This window comes from Lissotriton vulgaris, chromosome 7 (genome assembly GCF_964263255.1).
Source record: "Lissotriton vulgaris chromosome 7, aLisVul1.2, whole genome shotgun sequence".
Lineage (NCBI taxonomy): Eukaryota > Metazoa > Chordata > Amphibia > Caudata > Salamandridae > Lissotriton > Lissotriton vulgaris.
This window is the reverse complement of record NC_141695.1, coordinates 1,699,415,242-1,699,427,572: the sequence shown is the minus strand read 5'-3', so window position 1 is coordinate 1,699,427,572 and position 12,331 is coordinate 1,699,415,242. Positions and strand designations below refer to the sequence as shown.

The 12,331-nt window shown below is 43.1% G+C and overlaps 1 protein-coding gene across 1 annotated transcript in view; it reads right to left on the bottom strand.

Moving 5' to 3' along the window:
- COL9A3 (collagen type IX alpha 3 chain) overlaps positions 1-12,331 on the bottom strand; it is a 217,412-nt gene that overhangs the window by 55,648 nt on the left and 149,433 nt on the right. The gene's annotated exons all lie outside the window — the stretch shown is intronic.

Genomic DNA, 12,331 nt, shown 5'->3' with positions numbered 1-12,331 from the left:
TATTCTACAACTACAAAAAAATCCCAAGAACAAAGCTACTTCACTATGTTAAGTTCTCTTGTGATTAATTAATTTTTCATGAGGAACACTAAGGTTTGATCAAACAATTTGGAGTAATTTTTCGGTATGTTTTTTTCTTAGATGCCATCTGCATCCCTTGAAGCGGAGGATCGATTTATATAGGTTGTATTTGTTCCAACCTTTGATGATAATATCTTTTTTTTGTTTATGTAATTTTTCTGGTATACACTAATTGTTGCAGTAGCAAAGTTTAAGAGCAGAGGCCCTGAAGAAAGCCAAGGGTAATGGTTTCCCTACTGGCTGAAACATGTTGGCCTTAAGTTTTGCAGTTATTTGTTGAAACTGCCCCTTGCACTGTTCTGTTTTTAGATTAGGGAGGGAGGTTATCCATACAATTAATATTCGTGTTTTTCTTCCTCACCACCTTATTTTAAATCACCACTTTTTTGTTTTTTGCACTGCACTCTATTCCCTTGTGGTCTTAGAAATTGGGAATGTACTATCTGTTCTCTAGTTTGGTTGGATCCAATTGAGCGAACTTTCCCTATGGATGGTAGTTAGTCTCTATGATCAAGAAACACAACATCCTCACTGGTGGATTACCAAATGATAAGATTGATCACAATGTTATATTGATGGGAATCCAAATAGTCGCTCCAGGATCTCACTATTGACTAACCGTTTCTAGCTGTATGTTGGTTTCTCACCTTGATTCCTTTGTTCTGTTACTCCTTTTTACTCACTGGTTGGAGTATTGGAAGTCATTCGGCTACATTGTCGATTTTAGAACCCCAGTTCTAATTGTTGTTAGTAAGTTATCTTGTGAAGCATGGGTGACACCCAAACTGATCTGGTCACTCACTGTACTTACTGAGCAATCTAATTTCATGGCAAGACCATAGGCTAGCATTATTCATAAACATTTGATTGCTACTTTATGGCAGCTGTTTTAAAGCAAACACAATAATCTCAATAAACATACCAGAATTAGAACATCTGAAACTTTATAAACCCCCAGTGTAACAGCCATCTTCCTCTTTTCTTTGCTGCCCCATGACTAATCAGCACTTAGACTGTTGTGTTTTAAAAGATTTTATGTGGAAATATTGTAGCAGACAGTTCTTGTTATAATTCAGTTTGTATAGTAAAGCGTTTCGAGTTGAGTTGTTATTATTTTCCAATTTATGAGTGGTTAGAGTGTTTACTTAATGTTTCCAGGCTGCGATTTGCTTAGATATGTGAGATGTATGCTGAGTATATTTTGACATTTTTCAACATGAGTAGATGTAAAATAGTCCCTATATAGAGTACGTTCTGCATGGAGAGTTAGGGGTTGATGGATGGGGAGAACTGCGTGTTTTGAGCGGGCACATGCATTTGTGAACACATGTAGGCTCATTTTGTCCAAGTCGAAGGTCTCTACAACTTGGACGGACCCTGTGCATTCCGACGTCATACTCCAGGCGGCCAAAGTTTATTTTCCTGTTTCATCTTCACTGTGGCGTAGCGTCATGACGTCATCACACTATGATATGCCATTTTGAGTCAGAGAATGTTTCTAGATAGAGTTGAACCTCTGGCAGCCATTTTGTAAAGGGGTCTTTTGACAGATAATTATGATGGAAGCGGAGACAGGCTAATATTATCTTGTGTGGCAGACAGAGGCCAATGTTTGGCTTATAGGCATCTGCACTCTGGACAAAAAAAGAGATGGATGAGTCAGGAAAGGAATTTCTGGGACACCAGTCTGGGAGGAGATTATTAAAAGGATTACTGAAAAAACAGTGAGATCATCCATATAAGAGATTTGGAGCTAGTTTTAAATAGGAAGAGAAAAGGGGTAGTGAAAGGTGGAATGGATGAAGAATGTTGGTCATTAGATGAGGAGGAACGTAATAAGGAGGGTGGTAAACGAAAGATGAAAAAGAAGCTTGTGGAGAATGTATATGATGAGAGTATGATGACTATTGAAAAAGCTGGTCTAGAGAGGGCTCTTAAGCAATGCCAGGATAGGCTTCTGGATGTTATTGGTCCACTGGCTAGGAATATAGACTTGGCCGAGGTGGCGAAGTCAAAGGAGTGACAGCTGACACTGATCTGTTAAGAGGCTGGAGTCAGAGCAGTCTGTTTTTTGGGAAACACGAATGCTGCTCTAATAAAGGAAAGGAGGAAAGCAGTTCTTATTCTTATGAGGGTAAGTCCTAAATTGGGGAACTTTGCCAGGAAAGAGTCAAGTGAGGATCCTAGGGTTCTACTTTTTGGAGAAGGTTTAATACAAGGAGTTGGTAAATACCTTTTGACCTTCTCCAGCTTGGATAAGGCTCAGTTCTCTCTGAGAGTAGCATTTGGAAGGAGAGATTTTGACGGGGCTGGAGGAAGGGGATTCTTCTCTGGCAGAGAAATTCTCAAGATCCCAGTATCAATCTCAAGGACGTGGAAGTTTCAGGGGTTTCCAGTCGGCCACTGGATTCTTTCCACAGAGAGGTAGATTTGGCAGAGCATGCCAAATTAAGGAAGAATTAATTGATTAAAAATTAAGGAAGAACTCAGTAACTCAGTTAAGTATCAAGACTTTCATTGGTTCTTTCCAAGGAAAGTTAGGGGGCAGTTAAAAGATTTTCTGAACAGTTGGTGTTGGCTAACAAACCATCATTGTGTCTTGAATGTAGTACAGGGATATATTCTTAGAATTCAGAGAGGTTCCTCTTCCTTTTTGAAGCCAAGAAAGATGATTTTTTCAGAGGAACTGAAAAAATTGTAGAGATTGAGGTTCAAGAAATGTGGAAACAGAGTGTCATAGAACAGGTGTCAGAAAACCCTTCAACTTTTGTGAGTAAAGTCTTTGAAGTGAGATAGAAGGGCAAAGGCTGGCGACCAGTTATAGATTTTAAAATTTAGACTGGTTCGTGGTATACAAACATTTCCAGATGGAAGGAATCCATCTATAGAGAAATATTTTGCAGAAGAATGACTGGTTAGTAAAGTTGGATCTAAAAGATGCTTATTTTAAAATTCCAAAGAGGTTAGTTGCAAGTATCTACAGTTCAGGTGGTTAGGTGTTCTTTACCAATTTATTTGTCTTTCATTTGGGCTGGCTTCTGCACCTCAGTGTTTTAGGAAGGTTTTGCGTCCAGTGGCTCCATATCTCAGAGAGAGGGGAATAAGATTGAGAATGTATTTGGACGATTTTCAACATGGAGAAGTCAGTATATGAACCTTCTCAGATTTTGGAATGTTTAGGATTTCACATGAATATGGTTCATGCAGTTTTGAGTTTGATAGAGAAAAAGGTTGCAGAATAAAAACACTGAAGGGTGTTTTGAAGAGACGTTTTCTAACGAGGACATTAGCGAGGATAATGGGGTTATTGTTTGCTTTGATCCAAGTGGTTGTTCCGGGTCCCTTTTCACTATAGGGCTATGCAAAGGTTGAAGGTGGAAAGTGTAAGGAGAGGTTAATGGTATGAAGATCAGGAATCGATTGTTTTGATTGTCGAAGCAAGGGAAGAATTGATTTGGAAATTGTCCAGGTTTTGTTTTTGGTTGGGGCATATGTTTAGGAGAACAAGAGACACATGGTAGATGGTTGGTGGAAGAGAGACTGAGTCATAGAAATGGTTTGGAGAGGAGGGCAGGCTTGTTTGTGTTGCAGAGTTTTGCAAGTTCTTTAAAGAATTGGAATTCATTGTGGAAGATGGATAATGTCTCAGCAGTAAGTTATGTAAACCGATTCAGTGGATGAAGGCCAGGAATTTGACAGAGATGGCCAAGCAAATGTAGAATTTCTGTTGGAAACACAATGTAGGTGTGAGAAAGTGCAATCTTTCTTGCATTTGTATGCCCCCACTTTTTTCTGACTGCTGATGTGCTTTGACTGAGTGTGCCCTGGGCTCCTGCCAACCAGGTACCCAGACCTGTGTTCCTTCCCCAAAACTGTATTACAACTAAACCCCAATTGGCATATCTGGCCACCTGTCAGCCCCTAGTAAATGGTACCCTAGGTACCCAGGGCATGGTGACCAGAGAAGACCCCTGAGGGTTGCAGCACTTATTGTGCCACCCTCAGGGGCCCTGTACCCTGATACCCACACACTGCCTTTGCAGGCTGAGTGTCTAAGTACAGAACTAAACAAAGAGTCGACATGGCGCACATCCCTGTGTGCCATGCCCACAGAACCCACTGCCCTGGCATACTCCAGTCACCCCCTAGCTGGGTGCCCTATGCCAGAGGTGTGGGCACAAGTGCATGAGCCCTGTGCCCCTACAGTACCCAGGGCCATTCCTGGGCACTGTAAGTGCAGTGATGCCATTAAGAGTATATGGTGCTGGGAGGTTGTTATTACGAACTCCACAGCACCATAATGGCTTCACTGAAGACTGACAAGTTTGCTACCAAACTACTCAGCACATTAAACCAGCACTGATGCCAGTGTAGGATTTAATGTAAAATGCACCAGAGGGCATCTTAGAGATGCCCCCTGAAACCTAGCCTACGATCCATGTCTTGGCTGAGTGGCTGCAGAGGCTGCCACACAGCAGACATGTTGCTGGACCCCTGGGTGGAGAGCCCCCCGCTCTCCTGGGCCTGCAACAATGCACATCCTGAGCAAGGTGCTAGGTCTCCTCCCCCAGGATGGGCAGGGGGAAGCTTCAAAGGGCTGCCACCTCTGTGAGCTTCCCAGACCATTTGCTGTACCCAGCAACTGGCCCCCACCAGTTTTGACCCCCACTCTGGCGGGAAAAACTACATCAGAACGGAGGGTGCCAGCCTGGGCGAACCCCACCCCTCAGGTGGGGGAGACTAGGTGAAGCACGATCCCGGGCTCTGGCCATGTTGAAGATGGGGAGCCCTGCCCAATCACAGCTCAGCTCCTGCCCCCTCCCACAGAGGAGCAGGCTAGGGGGTGTACCCACCCCAGGACAGGGACCTATTGGTCCCTGTTCTTGCCATACCTGTAACGCCCCTAAATTCAGTATTTAGGGGCTCCCTGAACCTTCCTTCCATAGATCCCGATAAGAAAAGAAGAAAGAAGATCAAGAGGAAGAAGACCAGCCGTGCAGCTGCTAACAACAGGACGACAACAACTGACTTGGCCCCAGCCCTACCAGCCTGTCGATCCTGGAACCTGCTCCTGCCTAATTCCGGCAACTCCTGCAGACAGCAACCTTGGGACACCCAGAGGACCTGCCTGCCTTGACCCTCTTAAAGCCTGGAACTCCCATCAGCAGAGGCTATGCTGCAACAACACCCCTGGTGTAAGCCAGGAAGCTCCGGACCAACCCACTCTGCCCCCGCCGAGCCCGTCTCGTGCCAGAATGATCCAGGACCACAAGGACGTCCCCCAGGCGACTGGGACTCGAAGTCCAGTGCCCAAAGACCCTCCATGACGACCCCGACGTCGCCTGCAGCCTCAGGACAGAGGACCCCTCCGACGGCGACCAGCAGGAGGTAAGATTTCCCGACCTCAAAAGACACCCCTGCACCAGGCTCCCCACGGCCCCCTGTGCCCAACTCCAGGGGGCCTACCTATCCTCCAAGACCCCAACTTACCCCTCGAAGTGTTGGTCGCTCCATAAGATCCTTCGTCCCCGAGCCTGCAGCCTTTGTTCCCTTTTCAAGTTCCTCATTGAATAACATTGAGCGCCCGACGGCTCAAAAGCACCCTGCACCCAGCCGCCCGAGTGCCCATGGCAGTGCAATCTGTACCATATGTATGGCAATCTGTACCATACTTCCCCATTTGCCCTGAGCAAGTGACCTGGAGTCCAGCTCCCACAGCCACGTGGCCTGCTAGCCAGCAGCCTCCAACAGGAGACCCCCTTTCCCTCATTGGATAACATTGGGCCTAACTACCTCTGCACCCGGCTGCCCCTGTGCCGCTGAGGGTGAACCAACTGTACTTACCTGACCCTGGGGGACCCCTGAGTCTATGCCCAGAACTCTAACTTCACCAGCCAACCGATAACTCACTTACCTGCCATTGGATAACATTGACTGGTTTGACTCGAAAAATCTTTTAAGTGTGAAGTTTTGGAAACTAAAAATATTCATATAAAATCACCCGAATTCCTAAGTACTCACCTGTGACCAGGGGAGAAGCCAGTACTGTACCTTGTAGTCCAGTACTGAACCGCAAAAGTAATCCTTACCGGGTTTACTAGTAACTTGTATTTTCTCCATAGGAATCCATTGTCTGCTTTTCTATGACATTTCTTCTGTCTGTTTTTGAAAACTGGAAATATTCTTTAAAAATCATACAAAATACTAAAACGTAATTACTTACCTGTTTTGAGTTGAGACCCCAGTGCTGGCCCCAGGAGACCAGTACTGGATTACAAAAGTAACAAGATCGTACTTTACCTGCAACCTGAATTTTCTCACATTGGATAACATTGCCAGATTCCTGTTGAAAAGTTTCTAAGTGTGAACTTTTAAAATAGCTTTTTATTCCTGAACAATCACTACAATACCTAAAACGTTTTTGCTAAACTGTTTCCAGCTTAGACCCCAGGACTGAACCTAGGAGCCAGTCCTGGAATTACCAAAGTAATCTACAAAGTAATCAACTGTGTTTATATAAGGAAATCCATTGAGCTCAATGTTAAATTGTGTGTAGAAATGTGTTGCCTACTGCAACCCCTGTACCTATTGTCTTTACAAAGGTTATTGCCTTTCTGCAAATTACTCATCTGAGACCTCTCATATTGAGAACAGTATATTTTTTTTATACCTGTTGGTTCTAGAAAAAAAACAACTTTATCTTTTGATATAAAAACAATTGGCCTGGAGTTCAGTCTTTGAGTGTGTGAAACCTTTTGCTGACTGAGTGTGTACAACAAATGCTTTACACTGTCCTCTGGTACTGCCTTACTGCTCAACCAAGCTACCACTTTAGAGAGTAAGGTCACACCTGGCTTTAACCTCTGTCATACCTCTGGGGTTTGTGGACTCTATACACACTGTACCTTATTCTGGTCCAGTATATATAGAGCCACTTTCTCACAGTAGGCTGATAGTGGAGTATTTACCTGGTTTGAACAATATGACAGCAGATTGGAATTCTCGGTGTTTGAGGGATTACAGTGATTAGAAGCTGATTGTTCAAATCTTTCAGAGGTTACAGGAGAATTGGGGACTTTACGAGGGAGATCTGATTGCATCAACCCTAACAATGCAGTTGGATCAGTATTTCAGTTGGCGACTGGATCCATAAGCAGAGGCACTAGATGTAATTGAGCAGGATTGGTGGTATCTTTAAGGCTATGCACTTTCGCCATTTGCGATGATTCAGAGAGTGTTGCAGATGGTGAGGAGACAGAGTGACAGGATAGTTCTGATGACTCCTTTTTGGTTAGCCCAATATTTGTTTCCAGGGGTGTTGGAACTGGTGAAGGAAAAAAACCTTTTTTAATCCCAAGTACAGAAGGCTTACTGGTAGTACTAGAATGGGAGGACCATCCTTTGGTGAATGCAGAAATGTAGAACTTCCTTGTTTGAAAGATTTCAGGGGAGGAGAGTGGTTTGCAGGCATTGTAGAGAAGACTGAAGAGTTGCCCAGAGAATCTTTAGTCCCAAGTACGAGAAAAAGATATGCTGAAGCATTGAGGTGCTGGGTATGTTGGTGCTTGGAAAGGGATTTTGATCCAGTGGAAGCTTCTCCAATAGATTTGTCAATTTTATTTAAAGAAACTTGTCTGGAAAGAGGTTGAGTTATAGAAAAATACATTTATATAGATTGACGGTTGCTGCTGGTCATGTTCATGTTAATGTTTTTCAGTAGGAAGAGATACTTTGGTTTGCAGAGTTATGAAGTGTATAGAACTGCATAGACTATAATTTTATTTATGGGATGTAAATTTAATTTTAGGAAGTTGTACAAGTGGCCTTCAAATAGGTTAATGTCATTACAACAGTTGTCAAGTAAGTGAGCAACACTGTTATGCCTGATATCTTTTAGGAGAGTATCAGATGTGAAAGCTTTGGAGGTATATAGTAGGTAGTATAACACAGATAGGGCGCTGTTTCAGATCTCGTCAAGGTTAAAACCCATGTCTTCAACTAGTTTTTAGCCACGATTTGATGAGCACTCAAAAGATTATATGTGGTTAGGGCCATGAAAGAATATGAGAGTAGAATGGAAGAATATTGAAGGGATGAAGTGAATCAATTGTTGATATCCTGTATGAGGCCTTATAATCCGGCTAATTGTGCTACTATTTCACATTGGGTCAGATTTTGCATGGTCGAATCAGGTGTGGATTAGGGAAGGTTTGGGGCACATTCTGTAAGAAATGCAATGGCAAAAAAGGTTTATTGTTCAGGAGGTCGATTGGAATAGATTTGAGAGTGGTTGATTGGGCGAATGCTGGAGTTTTTGTAAGATTTTACTTCAAACCTGTAGATCATGTATCTTCTGTAGCTATTCATAGCTTTTAACATGCTTAGTTCTATTATCAGTTCTTAACATGGAATGTTGATTCTCCAAATTGAGTGATCAGAGAATCTGGATTTCATTAAAGACACAGACACTAGCATTATCCCCCCTCCTTACTTGGAGGTTGGGGTGTTTTTTGGTTGAAAATAGTATGAATAATTTAAAGGAAATTGGCTGTGTGATAATGTTTTTCGATAAAATTGAATGTTATTTAGTTTTTTATTTGGCAGATAAAATATGAAGCCAAAAGAAGATATTCAAGCTGGATTATTTGCGGTGTTATTTGAAGTTTTTTGAGTTAGTTTAGCTGTAAGCCTCGAATAAAAGTAAAGCGGAAATGGCTGCTGTGCTGGGCTTACATAGTCTAAGATGTTCTAATTCCGGAATGTTTATTGAGATTAATGTGTTTTCTTTAAAATGACTGCTGTGGAGTAGCTATAAAGAGTTGATTTATAATTCTAGACTCTGAGGCATATTCACATGAAAATGGTGCAGCGTGGTGTCACAAGCAATTTTGCTGTGCTGAGCTGTGTTATTTTCGAAACACAGGGATGCACCGTTTTAACAAGAATAAGGCGCATCCTTGTGCTCACTCCTGCGCCAGCGCTAAAAAGCTGCCTAGCGCCAACACAGGCACCCTTGCACCATAGCTCTTGTTGTTTGGTATATAGTCAAAGGAAGACAGACGCGTGTTCTTTCTCTCGCTCGGTTTTCCTGTTTGTGAAAAAATTGTGTACTACACTATATTTTTCCCACCATGTCTATGAGGAAGTCATTCTTCTCTTCATCCACATGCAGCTGCACCTGATGAGGCCCTGCAGCTCTGGCTATTATTGCGTAATAGGCTGAAGTGTCATCGGCTGCGGAGACTGTTACTGGGTAAGGCTCCAAAAAACGTTCTTATTGTATGTCTACTCACTAATATTGCCAAGAATAATAGTGTTGCTCTATCAGGCTGGTTTGTCATGTAAGAGCATTGTGACTGATGAGAGGTCTTCTGTGTGATGCCAATAGTCAGAGTTGTGAGGAAAGCTGACGTTGAGGTATAGGTGTGGCATCAGTTTTGCTTTTCTTTTGGATCAAAAATTCCCTGATGTCAACAGGAATGGCTTCCTCAAAAGTGAGCCTATGATTTTAATGATTTGGCTGTGAAGTGTGAGGGGGTCAAAGAACAATACATCCTGTGCCAAGGAAGATATAGATCGTTTTTACACATGCATCTCGCTGTGTCAATGGCTCTCTGGGGCATATATACAAGGAGTTAACACCACCAGAAAGTTTTATTTCAATGTTCTGGTGGCATTAACTCCTTTGCGTTATTTACAAGGCGGCATTATGCCACTTAACGTGGCTTAATGCCGCCTTGTAAATTGTGCCCCTATTCATGCATCACTTAGCGTGAAAGGGGCGTGCAATGGGTGCTGTAGTTGGCGTTCTGCCGCAACACCCATTGCTTTTTGGCACTGCCCAATATTTACAAGGTATGGGGCAGCACCAAAAATACTGCCAGGGAATACCTGGTCTTATGCAGGCGATACGTGGAGAAAGTTGTGTTTCTCCTCGTATTTTGCTCTTTCCACGTGTGCTGCACAGACAGAGCAAATCACCTATGAAGATTGTGTATGGGCTGGAAGGTATCTCTTCCTGCACATACACAATTGCCCCTGCAGAGCAAGCACCCTAGCAAAATGGCGCTAGGGAGCCTGCAGTGGCGCTAGGCAGCTTTTTAAGGGCCAGTACTAGGGTTAACTCAGGGGTGCACTGCATTCTTGTGAATGTAGCACATCCCAGCGTTTTGAAACTGTTGGAGTGCAGCATTGCCAATTTATGCGTAACACAGTGCTCCACCAGTTGCTTGTAAATATGCCCATTTGTCTTTCTGATGCGCTGAACTACTTTTCGACTTCAAAGCTGTTTTTGTACCAATGGAATTTCAAGATCATACTGGCTCAGGTGATTTTTCTTGCTGTGAGTATTTTCTGGTGTCACAGGTGCCCTTTGGCGCATTACAATCTTGTGTGCAATTGAGGCATCAACTGTCGAGCCTTTAATGGAGATGGTTAGTCAGTTAAGCTGCTGTCTGTCCAAGGCTCCTTTCGAGGTAGATCCCACAGGGAAGCCCCCCTCTATAAGGTTGTAGTATGTCCTTTTGAGGCTGGGAGTGTTGTGATCAGTCCTCATTTGGCCCCAAAATCCTGGTTGTAGTCTTTGTTCTATGTCTGGGGTTCGACAATGGTGCTTGAGACCTGGAGCCTCATCAGTGTCATCAGGCGACAGTGAAATGGGATTTGCTCCTCAAGGGCATTGGAAGTACCGGAGGACACCCCCCAAACCTTTGAAGGAGTTGAAGTCCTCATTCAACCCACTGGAAGGCAAATCTATAGAGTCCACCTTTGGGCACGTTACTGAACAACAGTCTAATTTGAGGGAAATGACTAACACGCAAAACCAGCACTTTCACTGTTGTCCCTGGAAGACTCAAGTTACGGACCTGATGCTGGTCTTGCCACAGAAACTTGCTCTGGCATAACTTAAACAGAGTGTTCTCTTTGCCTCTCCTCCCAACAAGTCATTGTCATCTGACCTATCCCCTGGCTCTTACAATGACTGGATCAGAAGGTGGTTATGGTTACTCAGTAATTTCCAATGCTGAGTTAGTTCTTGTAGTCTCTGTCCTCTGGTGCCAAAGTTCTTTCCTGACGTGGAAGAGTAATGGAGCCATCAAAGCATGTCCGAACCTGATGTCTGTAAAAAACAACTAGCGGTTTAGTCTGTGTTCTGGTGCATTGTGAGATTCAGTGCAGGTACCAGGAGTTATCTCAAAACCTAACCCCTTTCTTTGAAGAAAAAGAACTTGTAACTGTTCAAGCCCAATACTGAATGGCAGGAATGGACACAGCATGAGATCTACAGCAACTCATGTTGCGAAGCTTAATTGATTGGAGGTCCTTCTTGTGAGAAGCAAAAGAATTACATGCTATAGGACAGAAGATAAGTGGGATAAATAACACTTTTTCGAAATATACAGCCCCAATTACATTGACCCTGTAGGGCAAACAGAAAAGACATAGCCCTGACATTTATGGTGAGGTATGCCATGAAGATTTCAAAGAAATTTCAAATCATATCAAGCTAAGCCTTGGAATGAGTCAACATATGTGTGTTTCTTTGTTTACCTTCAATAGCATTACATGGAGGAATTTGAGATATTTAGGCAGTCTAAAGAGGCAAGGGCAAGTGGCAGAGTATAATGTGATTCCTCTGCTATTACATCTATTTGATTCTGTGAACCACTATGAGGTTAGCTTTCACAGAGAGGAGTAGGTGTTAAGAATGGCAATGTTGAATCTTTTCCTAAAGGTGGGTAGTGCAAAGTATTCTAGGCATTTATCAGGTACAGAATCTTGAAAGAAATTCTAGCTTTTACAGGAGCCCTAAAATCCTTATTTTACACATTGGGTGATGAGTGCTGATACTTCCATAGCCTGCTGATTTGTTGCACAGCTGCATTACACGCCTTTTAAAGTCTATTTATGTGAAATGCAGGCACGCCAGCATAGATAGTATACCACTAGTCCAAGCAGAAATACAATGCCCACAGTCAAAAAAGAAAAAAAAACTAAAGAAGGCACAATTCTGGACCCAAGAAGGAGATTGCTGAATAACGCATTGCATGTGAATCCAGAAAAGATTCACGCTGCAAAACTAATGTACCCAATACCATGGTTGATCTTATGGAGGAATGAGGGGCACAGTGTTTTTTTTTTTTTTTTTGAAAACCTTTATTCAGAAAAGAAGGAGATACATGCGCAGGCCCACAACCATCATGGCCGGCCGCAAAAGCAATCAATAAAACAGGAGAAACTGAAGCCAATC